Below are 5,000 nucleotides of genomic sequence, written 5' to 3' on the forward strand. Positions count from 1 at the left end.
GGGAATCTTGACTTCACCTCGGTTAAATCTCTGTCTGTTCACGTTTGAAGCGAAGTGAGACGAATATTTAACATAGAATTAAACGAATGAGAATACGTTCGAAGCCTAAAAATGTTCCAATGAAAGCATTCAGCGCCATTTTGTTGTTGGCTGAGAATGTAGTAATTACTATTCATTCGGTATCTATGTCAACATAACGACACAAGAAAAAACAACAAACATTATCAAAATCCACAATAAAATGTTTCAGAACTGTTGGTATATTTATGGCAACAACGAAGCTGTCAAAAAATGAGGTTAGAGAATGTGTGTAATCATGTATTATAATCAGTGGCGGTTCTAGCCTATTTACAGTGGTGGGGCAAAGATGATCGGTCATATATATATATTTATATATATATATATTATATATATATATTATATATATATATATATATATATATATATATATATATTATATATTTTTTTATTTATTTTTTTAATTATAATTTTTTTTTCACCTTTAAAAAAAATATTTCAACCACAAATAATCACATTCACAATGAATGACAATACCAGTAGATTTTAATAATTCCAAAACGTAATCAAAAATTAATCACGAAAGAGAATAAACTAAAAAATAAAGCGACGAGACATAATGCGACAACACTTGACAATTGAAGTCCCATTTCGTTCACTCGAAAAATTAAAGAGATGCTTTAATCCCTCAACGGCGAGATTAATATTTCTGTTACATTACTGGGTTTTAGTAGTATGTGTAACTTAAAGTTTTCATCGAGAAGCAACAACAGCGATATGACTCGAGTTTCATTCAGAGCTGAAATTTGCATCATTTTTACTGCTGTCTTGGTGGTTAGAATGATTGTGCGGTTAGGTGGTAGTGGTTGGAATAGTGGTAGCGGTGGTGGTGGTGGGGAGGAGGAGGAGGAGGAGGATGGACGAGGCGGTGGGGGGAGGATGTAATTATGATAGTGGTTTTGGTGGTGCTGTGGTTAGAATGATAGTTGTGGAGACGATGACGGAAATTGTATGATGGATGTTGATATTGTTTTTATTGCTATTGTTGTACTTGTTGTTAATATTGTTGTTGTTGTTGTTGCTGTTGTTGTTAATGATGATGATGATGATGATGATGATGATGATGATGATGATGATGATGATGATGATGATGATGATGATGATGATGATGACTACGACGATGTCGTCGACAATGTGGTTACCACCATACGATATTACAAAGTTTATTTAATCTTAGGCTTTCGCCAATAATTACCCACAATACAATTAAGACAAAAGAATGTTACCAATCTCTCCTCATGCATTCGTTAGACTATAACAATAACGACCGTGTTATATCTTTACTCCTTCCCCAAACAACCCCTAGCTTCCCGCCTCTTCATCGCGAACCATCTTATGTATGTATTAGCTTCAGGACGGGCAAGTACGGAATCTGCCACCCTTCCTTTAAACGTAATTTATTTCCTCTATTTCTTAGTTAGAATTCAACCTCTCCTTTCTCAGAAGAGTATTTCTTGTATACTAATTCAATTGTTGAGAAAACCAAATGGTGGTTGTATTTTATATATTCATTTAGTCGTGACTTTTGAATATAAAAGTGTTTTGTTTTATTAGAGGGAATACAATAGAAAATTACATTGTTTTGCAAAATTTTAGTCTGGCAATAAAAATACAGCGGAAATTACTTTAAGAATAATAAAAAAAAGAAACTAACAAATTAATTTGTTAAAAACAAAAACAAAAAAAAACAACAAAAAACAAATAAGAAAACAATTTTAAATAAATGAGTTTTGAGAAGTACTAAAGAAAACGAGGAAAAAAAAGAAATAATTTAAATGGATAAACAAATATATTAAAAACAACACAAATTAATACTAACTTGATTAATATTAGTAAGTTAATAAATTTAATTCAATACTTGGAACTTCCCAAAGTCATTACATCAATGGTACAGCACAAGTAAGGCAATAATAAATAAGAAAAAGTTCGTTTGCCAAAAGCTCTTTCAGTGTTCAATGGTTATTAAGGTGGGCTCATTTGAATTAGCCCGACTAGTACTAGAGAGGCCAGACAGCAAAAATCGTATGTTTCACCGTCAGGCGACGTGACGATGAGATGACGATGTTGGGCGGAGTGGAGTGGAGTGGTTGGTGGGGGGGGGGGTGTATAAAAAGAGCAGAGGCGTATCCTGGTTTATGCATTCAGGGGTGCATGGTGATTCGAATCTATCAAAAATACACACAATTGTTTTCAGTACGAAGTATCAAGTTTAAGTTAGTAACTTTTGAAATTATCTAATTTAAATTTGATTTATTTCGACCTGGTAATACAGCATATACTTGAAAAACAGGCTGGTATTTGCCCACCCTGCCCATTATTACCAGCCGTCCCTGTTATAATAACTGTAATGGTTTTCCAACCACCTCATCATCTACTACTACAACCACCCCAAAAAAAATCATCACTAACATACTACTACAACCACCAGCCCCACATCATTATCACTACCACTACTATTACACCACCACCAGCACATCATCATCACTACCATACTACAATCAACCAAACCACTCGTCATGACTACCTACTACTGCAACCCACCACACCATATCATCATCATTACCACTACTACCACAACCACCACTACCACTACTACTACAACCACCACCACATCACTACCTCAACTACTACAACCACCACCACAATAGCTTCACTACCACTATACTACACACCACCACAACCACATCGTCATCACGGACCACTACTACTACAACCACCACCATTATCATTACCATTACCACTACTACTACAACACCACTACCACCATATCATTACCATTACCAATAATACTGCAACCACCACTACCACCTATATCATCACCCATTACAATACTACTACAAACCACCCACAACCACACCATCATCACTCCACTACTACTACAACCACCACTCACTTCATCATCACTACCACTACTATACTGCAACCACCACCCCATATCATCATCATTGAAATATTATTTTTTTAAATTGATCTTTATATAGTGCAATATCTACTAAATGTGCTCAATAGCGCTTTTTACAAGGGGTCCCTGGTCAACATTTAACATGTAGGACGGGACATGACGCCTGTTAGGCGATATTACAATTTTTCGGACAAAGACAACTCTGTTAACGGCCAGGTACTCATTTTACACCTGAGTACGGTGAGAGAATGTGAGTAAAGAGCCTTTTCCAAGGACTCAACTATGCGCCGAGGCGAGGCTCGAACCCAGGACCTTCCAATCCGGAAGCGAGTGTCATACTACTAGACCACATAGCCGCATCATTACCACTACAACTACAAACACCACCACCACATCATCATCACGACCACTACTACTACAACCACCACCACCACCATATCAGTACCATTACCACTACTACTACAACCACCACCACATCATAAATCACTACCACTGCTACTACAACTACAATCATCCCCACCACCACATCATCATCACTATTACTACTACAACTACAACCACCCCAACACCACATCACCTCACTAACACTCAGTACTACAATCACTACCATTAGGTTTTGGAGCTTTACTTCATTTGAAATAAGGAAACTTCGGAATTGTATTTGGCATTGTGTTTATATATCATAATATAATTCTAATCAGTTATCTATTTAGAACTAGATACTATACAATATGTATTCCAAATACCACCCCAATTCCCCTTTCTTGTGTGCGGGAATTCCTCTTTCGGCATTGAAATTGAGTGTGAGAGAGTCATCACAATACACATAAACAACAGAAACAATTTAAAAACAAGACTATGACACGCAACCACTCACACACGGAGGCTATACTATTTATCCTTTTCTCTATATAGAATAGGACAAGACGAACAATAGCTTGACTCTCGCTACACTTCGCATTGATGTTTGTCGTCTCACGAGTTCAACTCTCGGTCGACCTGTCAATATTCCTTTTTGCCTTGGACGTAATCATTATATGAATGTTGTGTGGTTTTGACCGTGAAGAAAACCTTAAGAAGTCACATTTATATCATTTTAGAGAGATCGTTTTGAATAATTTTGAGTTAAACGAGCGAGCAGCAACTTGTTTTCATGAACGGCCGATCAGCGCTTGTTTACTATAGTAACGCGATTCCCAGCCAACATCAAAATGGCGTATATTTTTCTCATCGAGGCCGCTGGTTGGTTAGCTAATAAGAGCACCGTACGGTTTCCATTGGGTAAATTCCTTGATATTTAATGATAATGAATCGCAAAGCTCGTCGAGGAACAATTCGCATACAATTTGTATCCAACATAAGTTAATTATTGGATCGTTAGACACAAGCTATAATCCATTAATAAAACTGACGCGTAATGATATTGGTTAAATTTACAGCCATTGTGTAAAATAAAAGGAGGATGGATTTTGGTGGAAATAACAAGTTTTAAAGAGAAAAAAAAAGCTGAATTGAATTGATCATTAAAAAAAACGTATTCTTTCAAAGTTCAATGTGAAAATAAGTTGACCTAGAACTAAGCTGATAAAAAATACTTGGATTGATGGTAGAACCTACGACTTACGAAATTGTAATATCGCCTGACAGGCGTTATGTCTCGTTCTACGTGTTACGTGTTGCTGTTGGTCAGGGACCCTTTGTAACGCGTTTTGAGCACATTTAGTGGATATTGCACTAAATAAAAGCTCTAGTTTGTTTTTGTTTTTTTAATTTTTTAAATAGTTTTTTTTTCTTTTTTTTTTTGACGAATTCGTGGACTTGTGGTATGATACTCACAGTCGAATTTGTGGGTTCAAGTCCTGCCTAGTGGCGCAAAGTTGAATCATTGGGAAAGTCTCTTTATTTACACTCTCTTGACGTACTCAGTTTACTCTTGTCCATAAAAGAAAATTGCAATATCGCCTGACAGGCGTTATTTCTTGTCCTTCATAGTAAGTGTTGCTGTTTGATATATATATTA

The sequence above is a fragment of the Berghia stephanieae genome, chromosome 1 (genome assembly GCF_034508935.2).
Source record: "Berghia stephanieae isolate SIO BIC M18660-M18661 chromosome 1, UCSD_Bste_1.3, whole genome shotgun sequence".
Taxonomy (NCBI): domain Eukaryota; kingdom Metazoa; phylum Mollusca; class Gastropoda; order Nudibranchia; family Aeolidiidae; genus Berghia; species Berghia stephanieae.